This window comes from Schistocerca piceifrons, chromosome 2 (genome assembly GCF_021461385.2).
Source record: "Schistocerca piceifrons isolate TAMUIC-IGC-003096 chromosome 2, iqSchPice1.1, whole genome shotgun sequence".
Lineage (NCBI taxonomy): Eukaryota > Metazoa > Arthropoda > Insecta > Orthoptera > Acrididae > Schistocerca > Schistocerca piceifrons.
In genome coordinates, this window is record NC_060139.1 from 636,821,717 (window position 1) to 636,848,345 (window position 26,629).

Sequence of the window (26,629 nt, forward strand, 5' to 3'; positions counted from 1 at the left end):
TACGCCCCGCCCCCCACCCCAATGTCCACACAGCGACCAGGTCAAACGTACGTGCAGCAATGATATACAGCATCTCTGAACGGCGCCAGAATCAGAACGAATCGCGTCACGGCCAATAGTCCCCATTTCATTGTACACATTCTGTTTACTACACTCAGGATCTGATAAATTCGCTTGTGCTGGAAAGCTCCATCATGTGTGAAGGTGTGCCTCGCAGCGGTTCTCTCACACCCTGAGTATTGGCTTCCTCCCCTCATTTTCCTCATTCGTTTGTTAAGTTAATGCTAGTTCGAGATCCGATCGTTTGACTAGCACTGATTTCGTGGGGATATTGAGCGATTGCGAGATTCATCTGTAACTGGTTCTTTAGTCTGTTTTCTCTACTTCTTGCGTTTCGTCTTGAATACTTTCTGTGCCTGACTTTGGCGATACACGGCGCATGTTTTGTGGAAAGCTACGTGTGGGGCACGGTGCATTGAACGGGGCGGTGTTTACAGCCAAAGTCCACGTGCTGAAAGGAAGCCAGGGGGACGATACAGCCGAAGAGTCGGCCTCGGCCGCCAGGGCGTCGCAGTCATTGTAGAGCCAACCAGCGAAACAAGACAGTTGCAGTTTGCAGGTAGAAGGTTTCCTCCAGAAATACGATTGCAGACAATACGAGGGACTGAGCTGGGCAATGCAATGTCTTTTCAGAAGATGCAAGGACAACAATCTCTGTTAATTCAGAATGAGATTTTCATTCTGCAGCGGAGTGTGCGCTGATATCAAACTTCCTGGAAGATTAAAACTGCGAGCCGGACCGAGACACAGGAAGTTTCAAAATCTGTTAATAACGGTCAGTCTCTGGAATGTAACTGTAGGGCTTTTCGATCTGATAACATCTTTTCTATGTTTTGTGAAAGCGAAGAGCACTCAGGGCTACATACTTTTCCTATGTCTGTGGGGGCTGAAGATGTCACCTCCGCATAGAGGCGGCAGACAGATTTGGACACGCTTTCACTATACGCAGAAATGTTTTTGACTGCCTATTCCTTACGGTTTGAGTGGTTGGGATTTGAAATGTTAAAGCAAAATCTTTTCACTGCCAGCAAATTTTGAGCCAGCGCTTCCATTGGTTACTGGGATAGTCAGGATCCGCAGAAAAAAACTTACGTCTACATCTACGTGATTACTCTGCTATTCACAATTAAGTGCCTGGCAGAGGGTTCAATGAGCCTCCATCTAGCCGTCTCTCCACCGTTGCACTCTCGAACGGCGCGCTGGAGAAACGAGCACTCACATTTTTCTGTGCTAGCCCTGATTTCTCTTATTTTATATTGACGATCATTTCTCCCTATGTAGGCGGATGCCAACGGAATGTTTTCGCAATGGGATGAGAAAACTGGTGATTGAAATTTCGTGGGAAGATCCAGTAGCAACGAAATACGCCTTCGTTTTAATGATTGTCGCTCCAATTCACATGTCAGGTATGTGGCACTATCTCCCCTATTTCGCTATAATACAAAACGAGCTGCCCTTCTTTGTACTTTTCGATATGTCATCCATCAGTTCTATCTGATGCGGATACCACACCGCACAGCAATACTCAAGAATAAGGCTCCTTCTAAGTGTTCTGCCAATAAATCGTAGTCTTTGGTTAGCTCTACCCACAACATTATCTACGTGATCGTTCCAATTTAGGTTATTTGTAATTGTGATCCCTAAGTATTTAGTTGAATTTACAGCCTTCAGATTTGTGTGACTTATCGCGCAATCGAAGTTCAGCTGATTTCTTTTAGTACTCATGTGAATAGCAAAGGCAGATTTGCATTTTATTATCTGTGACGTGTAAAGTCGCGTAGTCGTCTATCATTTGTTTTTTCTTTCAAATAGTCTTTGTACGTTACTGACAGTACAGTTAGCCTTCTGCCGCCGAGCAGTGTGTCAGCATTGCGCAAGTAGCAGCAAGTGGCTTATTTAGCGTTCATATAAGTGTAGTAGTCAAGTTGAAAATTTGTTTCAGTGTTCTTAGCGCAGTTGTTTAGTTAAATCTGCCAAATCATTGCGTAGTTTCGTATTTAGCAGGGGCATATTTGCATTTTAATATCTGTGACGTGCGTCATCAGTGCGCAAGTAGCAGCATTACTGCATTTACTAGGCAGTCTTGTATTTTAACAACCGTTTAAATTTTGTGTCGATTTGTTTGTGCTCTCTATAGATTAGTTCAGACGTTCTTTGCACAACAGTATTTAGAATGGATAGGGACTGCGACTGCTATGGATGCGGGCTGAGTTGGCATCCCTTCGCTCCCAGCTTCAGGCGGTGTTGGCTTCGGTCACACAGCTTGAAGCTGTTGCCAATGGGCATCACTGAGGGGGTTCAGACGGGGGTTTGTTGGGGACGGCCAGCTCGTCCCACACATCCCCCGATCGGACTATGGCTGTGGCTGCCTGGGATACTGCCCACATTGAGGCTGACCCCTTACCCATGGTAGAGTGGGAGGTCATCTTGAGGTGTGGCAGGGGGCGAAAGACATTCTGGAGGGCTGAATGGAAGGCCTCTCCAGTTTGTCTGAAGAACTGGTATCAGGCTCTGTCTCCGGCTGATACTGATCTTCAGCCGCACATGGCTGCTTGTGCTGTTCCAGAGGTTGCCCCTCAGTCTGCAAGATCCGGTCGGTCGCAGAGGGTGGGCTTACTGTTAGTTGGGAGCTCCAACGTCAGGCGCGTAATGAGGCCCCTTTGGGATACGGCAGCAAGGGTGGGGAAGAAAACCAATGTGCACTCCGTGTGCATTCCGGGGGGAGTTATTCCAGATGTGGAAACGGTCCTTCCGGATGCCATGAAGGGTACAGGGTGTACCCATCTGCCGGTGGTCGCTCAAGTCGGCACCAATGATGTGTGTCGTTTTGGATCAGAGGAAATCCTCTACGGCTTCCGGCGACTATCTTATCTGGTGAAGAATGCCAGTCTCGCTAGCGGGATGAAAGCAGAGCTCACCATCTGCAGCATCGTCGACAGGACTGACTGCGGAACGTTGGTACAAAGCAAAGTGGAGGGTCTGAATCAGAGGCTGAGACGGTTCTGCCACCGTGTGAGCCGCAGATTCCTCCACTTGTGCCATAGGGTGGTGGGGTTTCGGGTTCCGCTGGATAGGTCAGGAGTCCACTTCACACAGCAGGCGGCTACATGGGTAGCAGGGGTTGTGTGGGGAGCACTGGGCGATTGTTTAGGTTACATGACCTCGGGAAAGTACAGAAAGGGCAACAGCAAGAAAGGGTGCGGGACAAAGTCATAACATGCGGGGAACAAGCAGCAATCGGTATTGTAATTGTAAACTGTCGAAGCTGCGTTGGTAAAGTACAAGAACTTCAAGCGCTGATAGAAAGCACCGAAGCTGAAATCTTTATAGGTACGGAAAGCTGGCTGAAGTCAGAGATAAATTCAACCGAAATATGGTCAAAGGCACAGACGGTATTTAGAATCCGGTTTAGGCGTGTTTGTCGCTGTTAGTAGTAGTTTATCCTGTAGTGAAATATAAGTGGATAGTTCCTGTAAATTATTATGGGTGGAGGCTACACTCAACAACCGAGCTAGGTTAATAATTGGCTCCTTTTACCAACCCCCCGACTCAGCAGCATTAGTGGCAGAACAACTGAGAGAATATCTGGAATACGTTTCACATAAATTTCCTCAGCATGTTATAGTCTTGGGTGGAGATATCAATTTACCAGATATAGACTGGAACCCTCAGATGTTTAGGACGGGTGGTAGGGACAGAGCATCGAGTGACATTATACTGAGTGCACTATACGAAAATTACCTCGAGAAATTAAACAGAGAACCGACTCGTGGAGATAATATCTTGGACCTACTGATAACAAACAGGCCAGATATTTTCGATTCTGTAAGCGTAGAAAAGGGAATCAGTGATCATAAGGCCGTTGCAGCATCCCAGAATATGGAAGTATATAGGAATATAAAAAATGGGAGGAAGGTTTATCTGCTTAGCAAGAGTAATAGGAGGCAGATTTCAGACTACCTAACAGATAAAAACGAAAATTTCTGTTCCGACACTGACAATGTTGAGTGTTTATGGAAAAAGTTCAAGGAAATTGTAAAATGCGTATTAGACAGTTACGTGCCGATTAAACTGTAAGGAACGGGAAAAACCCACCGTGGTTCAACAACAAAGTTAGGAAACTACTGCGAAAGCAAGGAGAGCATCACTGCAAATTTAAACGCTGCCAAAACCTCTCAGACAAACAGAAGATAAACGATGTCAATGTTAGCGTAAGTAGGGCTATGCGTGAAGCGTTGAGCCAATTCGTAAGTAAAATTCTATGTACCGACTTCACAGAAAATCCTAGAAAATTCTGGTCTTACGTTAAATCAGTAAGTGGATCGAAACAGCATATCCAGACACTCTGACATGACAATGGCATTGAAACAGAGGATGACATGCGTAAAGCTGAAACACTAAAAACCTTTTTCTAAAGCTCTTTCACAAAGAAAGACCGCACTGCTGTTATTCCTCTAAGTACTCACACGAACGAAAAAATTGCTGACATCGAAAAAAGTGTCCAAGGAATAGAGAAGCAACTGAAATCACTCAACGGAGGAAAGTCCACTGTACCTGATGGGATACCAGTTCGATTCTACACAGAGTACGCGAAAGAACTTGCCCCCCTCAAGTCTCTAGAAAACAGAAAGTTCCAAATGATTGGAAAAGGGCACAGGTAGTTCCAGTTTTCAAGACGGGTCGTCGAGCAGTTGCGCAAAACTATAGGCCTATATCTCTGACATCGATCTGTTGAATTTTAGAACATGTTTTTTGGTCGCGTATCATGTCATTTCTGGAAACCTGGAATCTACTCTGTAGGAATCAACATGGATTCCGAAAACAGCGATGTTGTGAGACCCAGCTCGCTTTATTTGTTCATGAGACCCAGAATACATTAGAGACAGGCTCCCAGGTAGATACCATTTTCCTTGAGTTCCGGAAGGCGTTCGATACAGTTCCGCAGTGTCGCCTGATCAGCTGTGTGGCTGGATTGATGAGTTTTTAGCAAACAGAACACAGCATGTGGTTATCAATAGAGAGACGTCTACAGATGTTAAAATAACCTCTGGCGTGCCACAGGCGAGTGTTATGGGACCATTGCTTTTCACAACATATATCAATGAACTAGTAGATGGTGTCGGAAGTTCCATGCGGCTTTTCGCGGATGATGCTGTTGTATACAGAGAAGTGGCAGCATTAGAAAATTCCAGCGAAATGCATGAAGATCTGCAGCGCAGAGGCACTTGGTGCAGGGAGTGGCAACTGACCCTTAACACAGACAAATGTAATGTATTGCGAATATATAGAAAGAAAGATCCTTTATTGTATGATTATATGGTAGCGGAACAAACACTGGTAGCAGTTACTTCTGTAAAATATCTGGGAGTTTGCGTACGGAACGATTTGAAGTGGAATGATCAAATGAAATTAATTGTTGGTAAGGTGGGTGCCAGGTTGAGATTCATTGGGAGAGTCCTTAGAAAATGTAGTCCACCGACAAAGGAGGTGGCTTAGAAAACACTCGTTCGACCTATACTTAAGTAATGCCCATCAGTGTGGGATCCGTACCAGGTCGGGTTGACACAGGAGATAGAGAAGATCCAAAGAAGAGCGGCGCGTTTCGTCACAGTGTTATTTGGTAAGCTTGATAGCGTTACAGAGATGTTTAGCAAACTCAAGTGGCAGACTCTGCAAGAGAGGCGCTCTGCATCGCGGTGTAGCTTGCTGTCAAGGTTTAGAGAGGATGCGTTTCTGTATGAGGTATCGAATATATTGCTTCCCCTACTTACACCTCCAGAGCAGATCACGAATGTAAAATTAGAGAGATTCGAGAGCGCACGGAGGCTTTCCGGCAGTAGTTCTCCCCGCGAACCATACGCGCCTGGAACAGGAAAGGGAGGTAATTCAGTGGCACGTAAAGTGCTCTCCACCACACACCGTTGGGTGGCTTGCGGAGTATAAATGTAGATGTAGATGTAGATGAGTAACTTCACACATTTCTTTATTCAGGTTCAATTGGCGCTTTTCGTACAATACAGCTATCTTATCTAAATCATTTTGCAATTCGTTTTGGTCATCTGATGATTTTACAAGGTACTAAATGACAGCATCATGTGCCAACAATCTAAGACGGCTACTGAGATTGTCTCCTGTGTTGTTAATGTAATCAGGAACAATAGAGGACCTATAACACTTCGTTGGGGAACGCCGGATATTATTTCCGTTTTACTCGATGCCTCTCCGTCTGTTGCTACGAACTGTGACATTTCTGACAGGAAATCACGCATCCAGTCGCACAACTGAGGCGACATTCCTTAGGCACCCAGTTTGGTTAGAAGACGCTTGTGAGGAACGTTGTCGAAAGCCTTCTGGTAATCTAAAAATGTGGAATCAATTTGACATCCGCTGTCCATAGCTCTCATTACTTCATGAGTATAAAAAGCTAGTTTAGTTTCGCAAGAACGATATTTTCTGAATCCGTGCTGACTACGTCTGAATAAATTGTTTTCTTCGAGGAGAGAAGTGAGCAAGTCTGCTGTGCCATTGGTCACCCTCAGAGTTGGAGAGCAGTTGGTCTACTCGGCAGCGAGGAGTCTTGGACTCGACTTGCAAGCCGAATTCGGTACTTTTTACGCTGATGACTCAGAGGAGGTGGGATGAAACAGCGGACGATATACATTTGGCCGTCCCCCTACTGACGCTGGTGAAACTTCTGTGACAGCTTCACTTCCTTTGTTGTCGTAATCGTCAGTTTAGCAGTGGTAAGACACGTCTGTGCGCCACGAATCCAGTCAGTAATGAAGTTTGTTACCAGTTGATTTACAAAATTGCTGTGCCAGTGTTGTGAAGAAGTACGATGCAATGTTCCTTCGTACATGCATGTTTGCGCCTAATCAAGATTTTGTCTGCAGAATGTTTTAGAAGCACTTAATCTCTTCTTAATAATTAGTAAATTTTACAATCTTCCTGCAATTTGGGTGTGATCCAGTCATTATACCAACACGTTCCCATTTGCAACACCGTATCCTTATCCTTAATGCACTGGATTAGATCAACTTGTTTCTCAATAGAATCGCTGCTGAGTCATAGTTAAATTCAACACTAGTAGTTGGTACTACCGCGTCTGGTCGTGCTTCAAAGTACACGACTATTTTCTATGGTACTATTAATACATCATTCATGGAACACAAACACACCTTCGTAGCAAAAATTAAATTCACAGTGCACATCAATAATTAGTTCTCTTGTGGTAAACTGGGGAATACGTTTTAGTTATCACTGAGCACTCTACGTAGTTGTTGGAACTATATATCTCAAAATGTTCAAATGTGTCTGAGTTCATAAGGGACCAGACTGCTTAGGTCATCCGTCGTTAGACTGACACAGTACTTAAAATAACTTATGCTAAGAACCATACACAGACCCACGCCCGAGGGAGGACTCGAACCTCCGGCGGGTGAGGCTGTGCAGTCCGTGACATGACGCCTCAAACAGCGGGGTCACTCCGATCGGCTAACTCCATATCTCCATAACAGGCCGGCCGAAGTGGCCGTGCGGTTAAAGGCGCTGCAGTCTGGAACCGCAAGACCGCTACGGTCGCAGGTTCGAATCCTGCCTCGGGCATGGATGTTTGTGATGTCCTTAGGTTAGTTAGGTTTAACTAGTTCTAAGTTCTAGGGGACTAATGACCTCAGCAGTTGAGTCCCATAGTGCTCAGAGCCATTTGAACCCATTTTTTCTCCATAACAAATTCACACTTATACTTGGCTGAAAACAGACTCACGCCTTGCATTCACTCACACTACACGGTATCTGCAGGAATTGTATAGATGTCTCAGACTGTTTCGCTCGGGGAGAGGTGGCGGCTTGGTCCCGAACTCTGTATTGCGACGTTGCGATGCTTGCTTCCTGGATTTAGGAACTGGTGTGCTCCTGCCTCGATTATCGTCGTGGTATTTCATTTCTTCAGTCAGTTTACTCAGAAAAAGCTTTGCACATTCGAACGGAAAGGCGGTTACGGATTAAGAGCGACTGCCTGCACCCGTTACAGGTTTGCGTATGGCCTTCCCAAAACTCCTTATACTTTTTGACCTGACTCTTCTTCAGCACTACGTTGCTCGGGTAGACAAGATAGCTAACGCGATAATGTGGCGTGACTGCTTGGCGATCGTGTTTGTTTAGCTTTTTGAAGAAAGAATCGTTGATTTCGCTATTTCACTGCCTTTCATGCCCCCTTTAGTTTGTGAACTGATTTCTTTACGTGTTCACTGAGGACACTATCAGTTGATCCAGTGAACACTAAGGGTGAACGGATCCTCTTCCTGTTTGCTGCGCCCGCCGATCTTACCTAGCTGTTCTAGGCGCTTCAGTCTGGAACCGCGCGAACGCTACGGTCACAGGTTCGAATCCTGCCTCGGCCATGAAGGTGTGGGATGTCCTTAGGTTAGTTAGGTTTAAGCTGTTCTAAGCTCTAAGGGACTGATGACCTCAGATGTTAAGTCCCATAGTGCTCAGAGCAATCTGAACCTTTTTGCTGCTTCATACGGACAGGCCAGTTGACTCGTGATTTTTGAGTTGTCAGCATTTACAACATGCAGCAGAAAAACATCTCGTTGCTCATGCAGGGCCTTACCATCTTCCAGATTGTTCTATGGACTTGCTCGTAAAGGCCTTTTCCTTCAGAGTGTGCTGGCTAGTTCGTAGCTGCATTATCTGCATCAGCCGACATGTCTGATTAAGCAGTTAACTCATAAAGTTCGGCCCTTGATCACTTATTTTGCTTTCTGATGCTCCAGATTTTGAAATTCACTCTTTCAAGAAACACTTTTGGTACAGTCGTGGCTTTCTGATCAGGTACTGAAAACGATTTAGACAAGATACCTGTATGGTGCAGTATCCGGTAACTGACTCTAACTGAAGAAAAGTGTGAGGTCAACCACATGAGTACTAAAAGGAATCCTTTAACTCTTCGTTACTACAAAAATCACGGAAATGAAAGGTTGTCAATTCAGCTAAAAACTTAGTAATTGCAGTTACAAAAACTTATAGTGGAACGATCAAACTGCTAATGTTGTGTGAAAACCGAACCAGTGACTAAGTTTTATTGGCAAACCATCAGAAGACGCAACAGATCAACTAAACAGTCTGCCTGCAGTACTCTTGTTCGTCGTCTTCTGGAGAACTGCTGCACAGCATGGTACCCGTATCAGATTTTATTGACACAGGACATCAAAAATATTCAAAGAAGGGAACCTCGAACTGTATTATTACGAAGCAGGTGAGAAGTGTCACGGATGAGATCTTTCGGGTTAGGGTGGCAACCACTAAAACAATGATTTTTTATTTGTAGCAATATTAGTTCATGAAATATAAACCAAATCTTTTTGTCCCAAATGCGAAAGTATTTTCTTGGTGCCCTACTACACAGGGGGAAATGATCATTGTAATATACTAAATCAGTACTCGCATGGAAACTAATAAGTCTTCATTTTCCTCGCAGACTGTTAAAAAGCGGAATGTGGTTTGAAGAATCCCATGCCACGCTTAATAGCGAAGAGCAGAGAAGTCGTGTAGTTATAGATGTAGTTATATGTAGAAATGGTCTAACTTGGTCATATGTCCTTAGTCTTACTTAACGGTCCAGCAACATCCAATCCTCCTTTTGTAATATTTACTGATCACGAGCAATTCTCAAAATGGTGCTTTAATCCTTTCCAAATTATTCCATATGTTGCGGGAATCACATAGCAAAACGCGCTGAGAAACGTCAGCTTTCTCGTTTGGCTACCAATATATCTATCCCGAAAATAAAGGATTATGTAGTTTCGTCATGAATTGTTCTTACATGTTATCCAGAACAAGCAGTCGGTTCCCTTCACTGGTCATTTTATTCTGCACTCCTTAAATTTAGATTAAACCTTGATCATTTTTACCTTATTTTAGATAGCGGCTCCTCCTCTTCGACTGCTTATAGTTTTTCCTCTCAACTTATTGTTACACTTAAAATGAACTTTTCGACTCATCATTCAGCATTCACCCGTTGTTTATCTGTTCGACGAATAAACTTACACTGGAACCCAATTAGATTTCATGCCAACCGTGTTAGTCTGGCACTTGAGTCGTAAGAACTCTACAACCACTTTGGAGCAGCATTATCTGTAATGACTCTTCCTGTCAAGAAACATGTGATGTATCAAACGCGAAGACATTACGTTCCTTTTCTATAGCAGTGCAATACATTCTGATTTGTTTAACTGTGCGGCAGAAAATTGTACTGGGTGTTCATCGCCTTCAATTTCTTCAGACAAAATAGCGTCAATAGCAAAATCCGAAGCATCATCATATGGTTAGGATGCGAGGATCTAGTAGTGGTATCCTGCCGAGCCCATGATCAGCGAAATAAAATTTCACAAGTGATTTCACACGAACAACTTTATGTAAAGTACATGCTGGTACATGCTGCTGCATTTAGCCCACTTGATTATTGACCTAAACACTCGAAAGGCATGTACTGAATTATTTAAATCACCGATAAGTAAAGTAGATGAAACAGCAAAATACTTTCTCTTGAAAGTTCTTGGTGTCTCAGCTAGCCAGCCGGAATGGCCCAGTGGTTCTAGGCGCTTCAGTCTGGAACCGCGTGACCGCTACGGTCGCAGGTTCGAATCCCGCCTCGGGTATGGATGTGTGTGATGTCCTTAGGTTAGTTAGGTTTAAGTAGTTCTAAGCCCTAGGGTTGGTTTGGGTTGTTTGGAGGAAGAGGCCTAACAGCTAGGTCATCGATCTCATGAGATTGGGGAACGACGGGGAAGGAAGTCGGCCGTGCCCTTTCAAATGAACCATCCCGGCATTTGCCTGGACCGATTTAGGGATATCAAGGAAAACCTAAATCAGGATGGCCGGACACGGCCGAATGCGAGTCCAGTGTGCTAACCACTTAAGTTCTAGGGGACTGATGACCTCCGATGTTAAGTCCCATAGTGCTCAGAGCCATTTGAAGCCCTTTATCTCAGCTATCAACTAATTCAAACCTAGCGTTTGACGGAATTCCAGTAACAAGATTTACACCTTAGATAGCAAAACAGCAAGCGAATCGTCGACGAAGAAAGGTAGGATGTTCTTGAAAACCTTCATTCAATAGGAATAAAATGGAAATGAGCGAATGGCATCATTGGCCGGGAGGCCCCTATTCGGGGAATTTCGGCCGCCAAGTGCAAGTCTCGTTTCAGTCGACGCCACATTGGGCGACTTGCCGGACAACACAAAACCCAGTGCCCGAGGGGAGAAAATCTCCAACCCGGACGGGAATCGAACCCCGGCCCGCTTGTATGGGAGGCGAGAACGTTACCACCCAGCTAAGCAGGTGGACATTCGATGGGAAGAATTGGTACAACAATTTTTTATACTCGCCACAGATCTCAATGGCCTTCCCACGAGACTTAAACACGTATAGTGAAACACAAAAAGAAAGAAAAGAGAGTAGTTACCACATACGCCGTACCAGCTTAAAAAGGCACATGTAGTTTAAGCAAGGAAACAGTGTTGCTCTTTTGCACTAACCAACAGCGTAATTCAATACATTATTTCCATGTTTCAGTTCCTCGATTGACTACACATTTCCTTTGGCCCAGTTGCACCCATTTTAACTGAGTACCAGGTAATACCTAGAGACCAGACCCGATCTTATTTTCGGCTGGTGTCCTTAAATAAACTCACCCGAATGACAATACGTATCCACAAAAGACACCATAATAAAAATATAAAAAACTTTACAACAGCCATCGGCCACCTCAGCCATTTCTGCAAGATCCAGCCCAGGGGTGCCACATTTTTAGATTACATTAAATCACATGAGAGGTCTAGTTACCGTTGCTACAGATGGTTCCAGCTTTCTATACCTCAGACACTGAACCAGTTTCCGTCGACGAGTCAATCACGGGGCGGCAGATCTTACACGAGGACTGTCAGGGATTATCCATGCAAGTAATAGGTTCATTTGCTTTGGTACAACTAAAAACAGTTAAGATGCAGCTCAGAACGTGTCGTTATATGACGATAATGGCTGCCACAACGCTCTCACAGCAGTTACATCTCGGTGAACTACGTCCTTGGCAGATACAGAGCTGAACCCACCGCATGGAAATATTCCAGAACAGTAATGGAAATGCCGCCCAAGAACCTAAGAATTTATATGTAGCTACCAGTCACACAGACAGCTCTAGTCTGAAAATTCCATCACCTTTTCAGGTTGGCAATCATCACTGTGCATGTTGTATGCTGAAGTTTTTGCCGCTGTAAGGAGAGGCTATGGCGCATGTCCTCCCAGAGCCCATCATCCATACCGCGATTGCGCACCGTCTTGGTACAGCCGCATGCGGATCTCGCACTGACTTACAGTGTCTCAAAGAACGAAGGACTTGCCCAAAGCTGTATAGGGTAACACCAGAGATGTGGTTAGAGCGGTTTTAACTTTCTCCTTTTTTCAGAAGTTGCGTCACTGGACGTGCTATATTGCCATAACCGGCGATTTGGAACGTCTGTGGAAATTCGCTAATCCCAGCAATGGTACGTCCCTTTCAAGCGTTCAGGAAACATCTTCTAGCTTCAGTGAATTTTGGATCAGGGCAGATGCTTTAACTGTTTGTAATGTGTCCCAGGTAGTTAACTTAGCTTTGTGCTAAATGACGTTCATTCTATTGATAAAGACACATTAGCGCTTCTTACGCGCTCGAAAACTCTTTGAAGTCTCGTGGTATGCTGATTCACGTCTTCACCGGAAATTATTACGTCGTCGACGTATATCACACTTTGCACTGGTGTAGTCCCTCGTAAAACTGAGTTCATCAGATGCAGAGAAGTAGCTGTTGCATAATGAAGTCCAATGTCATACGAAGGTATTTATACACCGCTTCTGCAGTAACACATGAAAGTTTTGTTTGTTCACCTCTATACACTATCAGCTGAAGATCAAAAACCGAAAAATCTCACATCTTTCCAAATAATTCATGGGGTTGCTACGAAGTTCGGTAAGCGGTAAAGGCTTGGTAGGATTATTACATTCAAAGAGAAAAACGGAACTGTGGTTCTCCAGAAACCATGCTGGATCTGCAGGATATCTTGGTTTTATAATTACTGCTTGTTCTTTAACCACTCCTCCTACCAACTCTCTTTGGCTCTACGGTATTCGATAAGGTTTCTGAGTGGTCGGTGGTGCATTTTCGATTTGAGTACGATGCCCAAGTAAATGGTTGGCAGGTAGATTTAAATGTTCTATTTGAATGTTCTCGGAAATGTTATATGCACTAATATCTTCTGCTCATCGATTGTCAAATGATTTATCTTCTGCCAAACCCTGTACTTTAGTTCATTCTTAGTTCATTGCTGCAGCTTCTCAGTACTGTAAGTAGGCTGTTTAGGTTCTTATAATGGTAACACCACCGCCGCTCTGTGTGAAAATCACTGGCTGTGCTGTATGCAGTCTGCGGCTGGGTGGCATTGTTGGAATTTGCTATTGTAGCGTTGGGCAGTCGGCTATTAACAGCGCGTAGCGTTGCGCAGTTGGAGGTGAGCCGCCAGCAGTGGTGGATGTGGGGAGAGAAATGGCGGAGTTTTGAGAGCGGATAATCTGGACGTGTGTCCATCAGAGACAGCAAATTTGTAAGAGTAGATGTCATGAACTGTTATAGATATTATGACTTTTGAACACTATTAAAGTAAATACATTGTTTGTTCTCTATCAAAATCTTTCATTTGCTAACTATGCCTATCAGTAGTTAGTGCCTTCAGTAGTTTGAATCTTTTATTTAGCCGGCAGTAGTGACGCTCGCTGTATTACAGTAGTTCGAGTAACGAAGATTTGTGAAAGGTTAGTCAGGGCCATTCTTTTGAAAGGATTATTGAAAGTCAGATTGCGTTGCACTAAAAATATTGTGTCAGTTTAGTGTTGACCAGAATACGTAAAGAGCGAAATGTCGGAGTACGTTCAGTTTTGCTCAGCTGTCTAAAAAGCAAATAATGTAAGAGGTTTATCAGCACAGTAATTCATTAAGTTTTCTAATGGGACGTTTCAGCACCACTACTAAAATTCGTATCCATGACTGCGACGTCTGAAGTCTCTTTTAGATTTAGTATTACACCACTTTTGCTTACGCTCAGTAGTAATCTTTGTTCTTCATGGCAATACAATCTCGTAGTTGTTCCTGTTCGTTACCGTTATTATGACTATAATTACATTCTGTTTGACCATTGTAGCCATGCCTCTACTTCTGGCGACATAACGATGCGTCTAGTGCAACAACTCACATTTCTCCGATCGCTCAGGAAGTACCGGGTCTTCTTCTTTGCATCGGAGTGATTTTACTTCGACGTAGATTGTTTTGTATACTTGCTGGGTAATTGGAGGAGGCCAACTAGTTTTTACATCGATTCGGAGATTTTGAACTGATTTATTGGTCGGGTGGTCCAATCTCACTGTCAGTGGTGCTGCTCGTTTGAATGAGACCTGATCAATGTTTTCCTATGTTTCAGTTACTATACCCTAGTCTGATCTTTGTGTCTACTACACATTTATCTGTCCGTCAGCAGATACGAAATCAGATCTAATCGTCAGGCACCGATGTCCAGTGATGACAAGTCTGGAGGCGTCCCGAAAGCAGTGGGATACCATAATCATTGTCGCCAACCTGTGCCAAGACATTTAGGAGTAATGATCTGGGCCGACATTTATTTTTATAGCAGGGCCCCTTGTGTTGTCATCCGCGGCCTCTTGACAGCAGAACAATATGTCGACGATATTCTACGCCTTGTTTTATTGCACTTCCTGGCAAAGAATTCTGGGCTTTCATTTCAGAAGGATAATGCCCACCTGCACACGGCCAGAGTTTTTGTCGCTTGTCTTCGTGCTTGCCCAACCCTACATTGGCCAACCAGGTCCCCGGATCTCCTCCGAGTACAGAACATTTGGAGCATTATCGACAGCTCCCTTCAAACAGCTCGATATACTGACGATTTAAAGTGCCAGCTGGACAAATTTAGGAATGACATCCGTCAGGCGGGCAGCTACTACCTCTCTCCATCAACGCCAATAACAATAACTGCATGCACAAGGGCCGGAGGTAGAGCAACGCGTTATCGACTTTCTGAGTTCGTGGAGCTATTTCTCTTGAATAAATCACCCATTTTTTTATCTTTATATGTGCATCACATCTACCTATTTCCGTCTCATCCGGGTTATGCTTTCGAGGTGCGTCTTTTTTTTGTCTTAGTGCTCATTTGCACATAGTCTTGTGATTGAATATTTTTATTTTTTCGCATCTGGCCAGAGCAGCAATTCTGTACAACAAGTAAAAGGCGTTCTATACATCCTTACAATCATTATCGACAGCATGTAAAGAGAAGCGTTTTCAGCGGGTAATCATAGCGTGCTGTTGACCTGCGTTGCTTTACAGCCACCTCTCATCAGTGCTGCGGCCGGCCTGTGTAAACGAGCGGTTCTAGGCGCTTCAGTCTGGAACCGCGTGACCGCTACGATCGCAGGTCTGAATCCTGTCTCGGGCATGGATATTTGTGATGTCCTTACGTTAGTTAGGTTTAAGTAGTTCTGAGTTGTAGGGGACTGATGACCTCCGATGTTAAGTGCCATAGTGTTCAAAGTCATTTGAACCATTTTGAACCAGTGCTGCCAGTGCGGAATGGGTTCTCCAGTACTGCGATGGTCGTGTTGTCAGTAATGAGGGAGCAGCTTGAACATTATTTATTGACCAACCTTCTATACAGCAAGACAGTGGTAGCTGTCGTGGTGTGACCCGTGTATCACAGGGTGGGTGTGACGACATGACGGTAGAATGCTGTGATGTGCCGCCAACAGCTAGCCGAATCAGAGCATCCTTGGTGACGAAATTGCTTGTCAGGTCCGGCAGTGTTTAACAAAACAGGAACTTCGCTAACATTTCTTCCACCAGTAACGACCGAATTTATTAACATAAATCGTTTATCTTTCAAACTGAAGAATTTGACCAAATAACAATTAAACGGACGAAATCCGATTAGTTTCTATTTACCTAAGTATTAGATAAATAGTAAATAACCTTGAAATAACTAAAAAATACTTAGTCTGTTTCCAGAATCTACTTAACGTAACACTCAGTGCGACTGACACAGATACTAATATTCATCTAAACAGGTAAGCACGGTCCTGCCATAGTCCTTACTTCTAGACTTAAAAAGCGACTGCCGACAACCATATGTTAGATTTAAAATTTTCACACTTTCTAAATGCTTCATCAACAAATGCCACGTACTCTTTGCTGATTGGTCGTAGATAATCGGCTTACTTGCGGACATAGTAATGACACGCGTATTATACCATCACACAGCATTAAAAATGTGTTATTGCATATGAAATATGGGAAGAAAACAAAATAAGGAAGTAATACTTAAAAATACACGTTAATATATAGCGAGAGGTGAAGAAGACATAAAAGTAAAATTCATTATCACTACACACGAATATAGGCCTGTAGCACATTTAAATGCTACAAGAATGATAGCAATGTCGAAAATATATATAATGGCTTGCTGCAGAAAATAATTTAGCAAGAAAATGAGTTTTATTTTAAACTATCTAAATGACTGAATGGCAGAATTACTGCATAGGATTTAAATTTTGTGAGATGGTGACAACAGTGAAAGTTGTAAAAGTAACATCAGGAGAAAAAGAGTTAATTACTTATTTTTGAAACTATATTTGAGAGATGAGAGTTTCCTAACAATCATAAAGTCCGATGAACAAAAACACATAGCAGAGAGAAATGGCGTGCCGCTGTGTCACGTTGGCGGCACTTAAACGAGATGAGTAATCCTTAATAAGCACCGCCACTGTAGTGGGTCTCTTGAAATTAGCCACTTGTATACCGAGTGAATGAGTTATTCACCGTATCCTAGTTGATCGATGTATCTGTTGTCGGCGCTGTAGGCCAAACGTGCTCCACGCTTTTATTTATAGTTCACCGCACGTGCTCAGCGTCCAAACAGTCCACTCAGGAAACACGTAACTATAGTGTCGGAACAGCATAGCTTTTCAATAACTACGTGAATTATTTGTATGTCAAGAAGCATATTTGTAATTTAATTTCACATTCAGCGCTATACATCAGAAGCAGTCCACTCACTAACTCTCTCTCTTCACTTTGTCTATTTTGTAGCTTTCAGTTATTATAAGCTGATGTAACAGTTTACAGCGAGAATCTCTTGACATGTACGCCCATGAATTTCACAGCCCACGCTACCCACGTAATACAGTCCACTCAGGAACCACGTTACTCCATTGCACGTACATCGTAATTTTCACGTTAGTATGTGAAACAATGGTCCACGACATGAAGCACTTTCATGTATTCGTATTGTAACTTCAAATCTCGCGATCTGTATCGTAAACAGTACGCGTAATAACTCGAGAAAACAGTCGAAAGCTACTTCTATAAACATGCTATCCTGTCACTCGCACACTATGATAATCACACGGTCAAAACTTCGAGATATGTTGGGCCCGGCCCATAATACTCCGAACTGTCTACACTGCGGGAAGATCCGCGAAGATCTGGTGACCTTACTTGGTTTAGCAATCAAGAAGACAACTATTAGAAACACTCGGCGTCTGTGGGAAGTCTCTATCTTGCTGAAAAGTAAGCACTTAATGGCTTTCCATGATCGGCAATAAAACGGAGCGTAGAATATCGTCGAGAATCCGCTGTACAGTATGGGCACCACGGATGACAACCAAAGGGGTCCTGCTATGAAAATGAATGGAACCGCAGACCAACACTACTACTTGTTGGGTCGTCAGTCGGGCGACAGACAGGCTGGACCCTACCGCTGTCCGATACGTCACCAGACGCATCTCCACTGGTCGTCAGGCTACAGTTCGCAGCGGGATTCGTCACTGAAGGCAGTTCTACTCCACTAAATGAAATTAAAAGCCGAAGACGGGTCTGGAGACATCCCGGAATGCGATGGGATAGCAACCTTACTATCACCTTTCATAGGGCTCGACAGTGAGGAGTGACTATCTGGAATGCCATTTCCTTCATAGCAGGACACCTTTGTTTGTCATCCGCAGCACCCTTACAGCGTATCGTACGTCATCGACATTCTACGCCCCTCTTTTATTGCCATTCACGGAAAACCAGTCTGGTCCTACATATCAGTACGAGATGACAGCCGTCCGCACACGTTGTTTTCGTGCTTGCCAGAGCCTACCTGGGCCAGCGTGGTCACCGCGTCCATCCTCAACTGAGAACGTTTGGAGCTTAGAGGCAGGAGCCTCGAACTAGCTAGGAATGTAAGACGTCCAAAAGTGGTTCAAATGGCTCTGAGCACTATAGGACTTAACTACGCAGGTCATCAGTCCCCTAGAACTTAGAACTACTTAAACCTAACTAACCGAAGGACATCACACACATCCATGCCCGAGGCAGGATTCGAACCTGCGACCGTAGCGGTCACGTGGTTCCAAACTGAAGCGCTTAGAACCGCACGGCCACACCGGCCGGCTGTAAGGCGTCAGTTGGACAGAATTTGTCCCGATCTCACTCAAGAGGACATACAAAATTTAATAAATAAATGTCAAGGTGAATAACTGCTAGCATATGGGCCAGAGGTGGACTAAAGCTTTATTGACATGATCTATTTGTAAAGCTCTTTCACTTGAGTAAAGCATCCAATTTTCCTGAAACTGTAGACATTTGTTTGTCTATGTATGTACATCACACCTACAGATTTACTTCCCATTTGGATAATTTCTTCGTGGTGCGTTGTTTTCCTTTTCTTTTGTCTTCGCAGAAAATGAAAATAGAAATTCTGTAGAGCGTCGTTACAGAGCGTACATGGAGAGATCCACAGAACCAGCACTACTGCATTTCTGTTTGATGTGAAACAAAAAAGAGAAAAAAAGTAAAAAAAAAATATCATCGGAGTAGGGTAGTAAGCTATCTTCACAAACGCAAGGCCAGACAGCGGATGTACCCAACCTGCGACCACCTAGCGGAGAGCGCGATGGCACTCGAAATTAAAACCACGAGTCTGAGTAATAGTAAGGACTTCCTTTTATATTTTTCTATGTTGACTGTGTATATAACCTGACTGACAAGAATGTAGAGTACTCTGCCCACCGTACGTGTTACACTGAAACACATTATATTCATTTTTTATAGATTATGCTATTCAGATATTGTTCGATATTTGTACTTGGGGGATCACTTGTTGTGGAGGTATAGTGACTCTACGAAAGCTCTTATATAGAAATACTACAGTAAATAACGCATATTTTTCTGGTTATCGGTAGGGATTTTTAGTACTTTTAAAATAGCTGTTGGTTGCCAGTGAGGATGAGATGGACACTGCTGCTTAGTAAGGTGGCTTCCTATCAGTCGCTGTGTGATGGCTTTCAGAGCATCTCTGAATGGGCAATATCAAGAGAATTAGCGGAGTGAAGAAGATGCGATTAAGAATCCACGGATTTGCTCATTGACAAAACTGTAGCCGTGGGCAACAGCTGCAGTACCATGGTTAAGATCTCCTATAATTCAACTACGTCACTTCCAGTTTTGTAGATTGGTCTCTCAGTATACAATTAGCAACTGAGAATAAAGTTCATGAGTTCAATTGAAACTTTGATTTTTGTCAGTAAGCAGTATGTTATACTGTTTTAAAATCTGTTGCTTTATCGTGAATTATACTATTAGAATCATGAGTCATCGCTGTTGTAGTATTTTACTTTATGAGGAATTATTCAAAACCCGTTCCCACAGATACTAGTTTCAAATTGTACCAAAAGTAAAAGTTGCATCGCACCTGGCAACTTTTTCAGAGGAATAATGATTGATTTTTCTTCCTCATCACATTTCACTGCTGAAGATGGTACTCTCATAGTCATTAACAATCAACGTGGTATGACTGAGAACATATGAAAACAAAGTGATGGTACTGACGCGAATGTAAGAGTCAATGTAATTCTCTATTTTTGATCTTACTGTTCTAATCAGTAACAATAAATATAGTACGATTGAGAACAGATGAAAGCGAAGTGATGGTGATGGTGCGAATGTAAGGGTGAATGTAATTCTCTATTTATCGTCTTACTGTTACGTTTCATTTGGCTATGAGCACTATGGGACTTAACTGCTATGGTCATCAGTCCCCTAGAACTTAGAACTACTTAAACCTAACTAACCTAAGGACATCACACACATCCATGCCCGAGGCAGGATTCGAACCTGCGACCGTAGCAGCAGTGCGGTTCCAGACTGTAGCGCCTTTAACCGCTAGGCCACTCCGGCCGGCACGTTTCATTTGCTCTAATACTACTGCGTTGTGAGTAGATTGACGTTTGAGATTGGTGTTACAAGGAATTCTGCCCATTAAAACAACATTTTCGTGAGAGATGTATAACTAAATGTGTTTGCGCCATTTTCTATGCTTTTTTGTGCATTGTTTTTGGGAGGATAGTTTTACACGATTATTGTGTCTTGTTGTGTGATTACGTACCGATGGGACTCGGGGCTACAGCCAGTCCAGATAACAGCTTCGCTGCACACAGTAATTAGCTCTCTGGTTCGGAAATAGAATCAAATCTGTGTTGCCGCACTTCAGTAATTGGAATGTTCCACAAATAAGTAGTAGCAACAGATTATGACACTTAATTTCGAGGCAGATTGGCGTTACTTTTAGACGGTTTCTCTTTTGTGATGCTAACTGCATGTTAAGGCAATTATCAATATAAATTTTAATTAGTGCAGTATTTTATACACCGACTGAGAGCTTTGCACTGGAGAAGGCGATTGTAATATGAAAGAAAATTGACATAGCATAATAAAGTCAATGAATTTACTGATATTATTTGTGCTGTAATAAGCTTGCAGTTTTGGTAGCAAGATCGAAGCAATTACTGAGAAATTAAGTTTAATTTCAGCGGCAAATATATATAAGTCTGAAATAAAGCAGAATCTAGTTGTAGGGTGTCTAAGCAGAAGCTTCCAATATGAAATATGTAGTAGAAAACATCTAACACTGGAAGTCATTAGAACAAAATTTTGTGCAAATAATCAGAGAATTAGTTTTTGTGGACAATACAGAGTTGAAGAAACGACCTTCGCGTGAGAAGAAGGAAGAGGGTAAAATTACAGAGAAAAACGGAAACACGGAGAGATTCGTTAAAACAAGCTCTTACTGAAAAAAATGAGGTAGATTGATAAGAAAATATTACAACGTATTAATGATTTACAAACATATCTGTAAACAAAAGTAGATGGTAAGATTCCTTTTGTGGAAATAGGGGGAGAAGAATGATATAGCAGATCATTAAAAAAAATTAGCTGGATAAGGCTATCCAAGAACTAAATGAGAATGTGAGTCAGACTCAGCAGTAACTGAGGAATTCGTGAACCTGGATAAAAATCTAGAGGGCCAGGCAAATAAGCACAAGAAAAGAAAATATAAAATTAAATATTTTTTATCGCCATCTGATCACAGATCACACAAATAGTTGCATAGAGGAAGTTAGGGGGTTGGTTAGTATTACTTCAGGAAAACTAGGACGTATGGGTATTTTGGAGGAGAATGTACAATGGAATTTGGTGGTAATGAAACACACTGTATACCTAAAAGAAAAAAAAACTTTTTAAAACTAGGCATTTTCCTAAGGAGAGTTAACGTCTTACAGCATTTACTAATAGGCTGAAAAATAGTTTCACCAAAGACTGGCCAGAAATGAATAAACTTAGAGACATAAGAGGTTTATGAAACGGTGATAGTTCTGAGTGTACTTCAGACGTATCATAAAAATATAAAATTTTCAAGTATTTGCATAATAGACCTTACAGAAGTATTGGCCTGAGTAGCAAGAAAAATATCTGAAAAGATCTTTTACCCAGAGCACCTCTTTATAACAGGCAGTCAAGATAACCTGCGAAGAAAAACTACGGGTATTTAATAAAGGGCTTAAATTATTTCCATAAATCATTACAAAGTACTGCTGTCTTTGTGGTTTTTATTGTGGTCTTCGGTCCGAAGACTGGATTGATGCAGCTCTCTGTGCCAATTTGTCCTGTGCAGGCCTCTTTACCACTCCGTAACTACCGCAGCCTACATCCGTATGAACAAGCCTTGGTTGCCCTCTACACTTTTTCCCCTGACACTTCCTTCCTTATGCAATAGACGATTGCTTGATGCCTGAAGATGTGTCGTATGAAGCGATCTTAGTAATGATTTCATAGAATTTTTTTTGTAAATTGTCTTCAGTACCTAAACATATGTTATTCGATGTATCCATCTGATTTTCAACATTCTTCTACAGCACCAGGTACCATATATACCGGTCTCCTTGTTTTAAATGCTTTTCGTCCTTGGTTCACTTCCATACAAGGCTACCTTCTAGACGAACAATTTCAGAAAAAATTTCGAACAGTAAAATTGATACTAAATGTTTACAATTTTCTGTTTTTCACAAATGCTTTTCTTGCTATGCTCGATCTGAATTTTATATCAGTCGCCATCAGTTGTTCTACTGTCTAAACACAAATCTCATCAACTACTTTTAATATTTCATATATAAATCTAATTCCTGATTTATTTCAACGATATTCCACTGTTTTTGCTTCGTTCCTGTTGATATTCATCTCATTATTTCCTTTCAGGAAGCCATTTGTTCCGTTCAACTGCTCTTCGAGTCGTAGAAATCTCTAACAGAAGTACAGTGATATCTGCAGACCGGAAAAATTTTTTCTTCTTCGTGAACTTTAATTTCGTTTCCAAATTTCTCCTGCTTTTCCTTCACAGCTTTCTCGAAGTAGAAACTGAATAAAGTCATGCATAGGCTACAACCATTTGTCACTCCCTTCCCAACTATGGCTTCCCTTTCGTTTCCTTCCTCCACACCATTTTTGTCACGTAGTATACATCTTGTGTAAAATTTGTAAAGAGATTAATATTTTGGCTCGTTACCAGAGTGGAAGGAATACAGTGGATATTCGCACATGATCACTGCGGAAAAAGGAAATAAGAGCAAGACGCAGAGACAGAAAGAAAGGCATATTAACATCCATACGAATATGATATCAAAAAGTTTATTTAAGGTTAAGAACAGTAACGACGTAATATTGTGGAAACGTCGTTAAGGTTCTTGAATTGTATATTACAGGCCAATCTTTATTCTTCGAATAGTTCAAACTACAACACCAAGACAGAGAAGCGTAGTGTAGCTGACATAATGGTGCCCCATCATGAATGTGATAAGACAGAAATACCAACGTCAGCTGCAAGAGGAGAAACAAACAATTCAATGGCGACAATTGGAAATTTGTGCGGGACCGAAATTCAATCCGGAATTTCGGTCTTTACTCGAACGATCGCCTTAAACGTTTGTAATATCCCAGCGAGCTTACGTTGCAGTCCAAATTCCCAACTTGTCGCACACTACTACCGTAGAGCCCATCCGTCCATTTTCCTCTTTGCTTGCCGCATTTCGCATTATTCTCAAAAATGGTTCAAATGGCTCTGAGCACTATGGGACTTAACATCTGAGGTCATCAGTGCCCTAGAACTTAGAACTACTTAAACCTAACTAACGTAAGGACATCACACACATACATGCCCGAGGCAGGATTCGAACCTGCGGTTCCAGACTGAAGCGCCTAGAACTGCTCGGCCACGCCGACCGGCGCATTATTCTCGCAAGACGACAGAGCTCAGAGCTATGGAGAATCCTCATTGGAGATATCATGAATTGCCGTCAAAGCTTACATATTAGTGTCATATGTGTGGTGTGTGTTCTTTCTGACATCTGCAAAAGAACAGACACCACACATGCAATAGTGATACCTTCATTATACGTGAAAAATAGCTCTCATCCTCCGTCTTGTCCATTAGATTCCTTAATTACGATAACTGCCACTTTGCAGGTGTAGCTTAATTTTTATTACGTGGCTTAAACCGTGTTGACGTGACAAACATTAGTGCTCTGGTATGACTTTTTAAATGTGAACTAATATTTTGGTCCCGCATTAATATGCCTTGCTGTACAGGTGTAAGCATCTCCTTGGAACCATTGCATTTAATATTGATTTATGTAGCTTATGCAACATCCTATTTTAGTATCTTGATCAAATCGTAAAACAGGTTTCCCTACAACATCTGTGTTGGTGTTTGGTACACGTCATTTCATAAAGCCATTCGATACCACCGTTTTCTCTAAGCCCGACGTTGGTCTACATTGGTGTAGGGTTGAAACTGATTCTCTTTGTGCTGTATTCTCAAGCACTAGATGTCTCCTTGGATTTTTTTCGTTGCCGCTCCATTTTACGAGTCGTCTTGCTTACCATGCATTATCTGAAGTATCTTTAGCTCCCAGCAGTCCTTCGCACCTAGCCCAGCACGGCCGGCCTAAGGCCCAAGCAACATTAGCTGAGTCCCTGGAGAACAATTTGTACACAAAGTACATCATAATTAGTAGAGAAAGCAAAGCATTTCCTTGGTCATCAGATTTAGTTTCTTTGAAGGTTTCACGAGCAGTCAAGGATTGGCAATAACTAATACATCCTCGAGGGTGGGAGACGATGTGTGTGCGGGTTAGTGCCAAATTATACAGCGTAGCGCAGATGGAAGTAGCCGGTGTAAGTACAAAGGAAATGCAGTGAAATTACAGATACGAGGAACTGAAATGGACTTACCATTTATTTGCAATGAAAAATTCAGTGTAAAGTACATTCATAGAGGTTGTTGAAAGTGACACTCTGCAACATCAATACACAGCTGTGGGCGTCTAAGGACATGCCGATGAACCCTGCAGAAGCTCGGATATCGACGGCGTTAACTTCACTGCTGATGTTGTCTTCTAGTGCCTCTACTGTGTGTGGTTTTGCTTCATAGAGTTTGCTGTTCAAGTTTCGCCACAGGGAATTAACCACATCTTGCTAGATCCAGTGAACTAGGTGGCCATAAATGTTTCCTGGCAGTTCGTTCATCAGTGAAGACATCATGGTCTCGATCCAGGATACCCAGGTACACTAAGACGTGTGGCATGTTGCCCCATCTTGCTGGAAGAAGCAATATTTTCTTTCATATCCAGTGATTTGAGCGCAAAGTGTATAAAAATTTTCCATATACGCAACCATGTTGACGGCATTGTCAAAATATGTCGGTCCAATGACGCCCGTTCCTGTTACACTGCACCAAATGCCAAGTCTCTCATCATGGAGTGGCTGCTGACAAAGGACGTTAGGGTTCTCCTTTGCCCAGTATCATGTATTGTCTCAGTTCACACGACAGGAAAGAGGAAACCATTCTCTGTCACTCATGACTTAATGGAAAATATCTAGCACACCATAGATGTTGTTATTGTTATTCAAAAGTCAAGTGCAGTAATCTACACGTTTCTGACTGTCATCGTCCTGTAACTGCTGCACAACCTCACACGATAGGGCTTCAGATTAACACTTTTATTTATTTTCTGACAACTCCTCCTACTTACAAGCTCCTGTTCGGTCAGTTTACCTGGAGACTCCTTTAGGCTCTGAATAATTCTTCTACGAATATCTGCAATGACATCTCGAGTGCGAACTGTAGTAATTCTTTGTCGTTCTACATTTTGCATAGATCTGCAGATAGGCCGGTTTTTATACAGACTCTGAATTGATCTCATTGCTGGTAGTCCTGTATCCAGATAATTGACCCCGAAAATTTCCCGAGTTTCCACAGTCCAACTTTTTTTCCCATACACGTCCACAATTTCAATTATTTCTTGTATCGAGAAAGTCATTTGGCAGACAGTAAAGAGAAATGTCTAAATTCACTGATGAAATAAACTGTAATGCCGACACAATAATGTTAAGAATCGATTACTGCACGAAATTGTCCATTGCGATAGCAGATTACAGTTTTCAGAAGTCGAAATATTGCATCCACATTCAAAGGGGAGGCGGGCTACTTTTAAATAGGTCAGCTCCTTTCTGTATATGACTTATGTGGATACATTACTGAGTAACATGCAAGTTGTTGCGGAACTGTTTTCAAACAATGTATAAAGTTCCGCTGTAATTAATTTTAAAATCTCTAATGAAAACTGGCTTGAGTTGCAGTATGTATAACAATCATAGATCGTTTTAAAGTAATGTTAAACTGTCTCAGAATTAAACATCGTTAGCTATAGCCATAACTTATGTGCCAAAAATGACCGAATACTGCATTGCAGAGTCACACATTTGACTCTATTTCTTACCTAAAAGCAAATTGGTGACTAGTAAGGCTATTACACAGACTGATTGTGGCCTGGCTACCCTCGTTACTAATCAGTTGCATAAAATTGTACAGTACAAAGTGATGCATACAACAGCATACAAAACTATGTAAATAAATTTTGTAAAACGCTTTTCATAACATGAGATTTAAGTGGGCATAATCTTATACAGCGACGACAAAATTGATGATTGATGATTTATTCAAAACGCAGGAGTTTCGTAGCAAATAAATCATAGCAGCAAGACCAAAAAAGAAAAAAAAGAGAAATAGAAGTACATTCACTCTTACATTCATCTCAGGA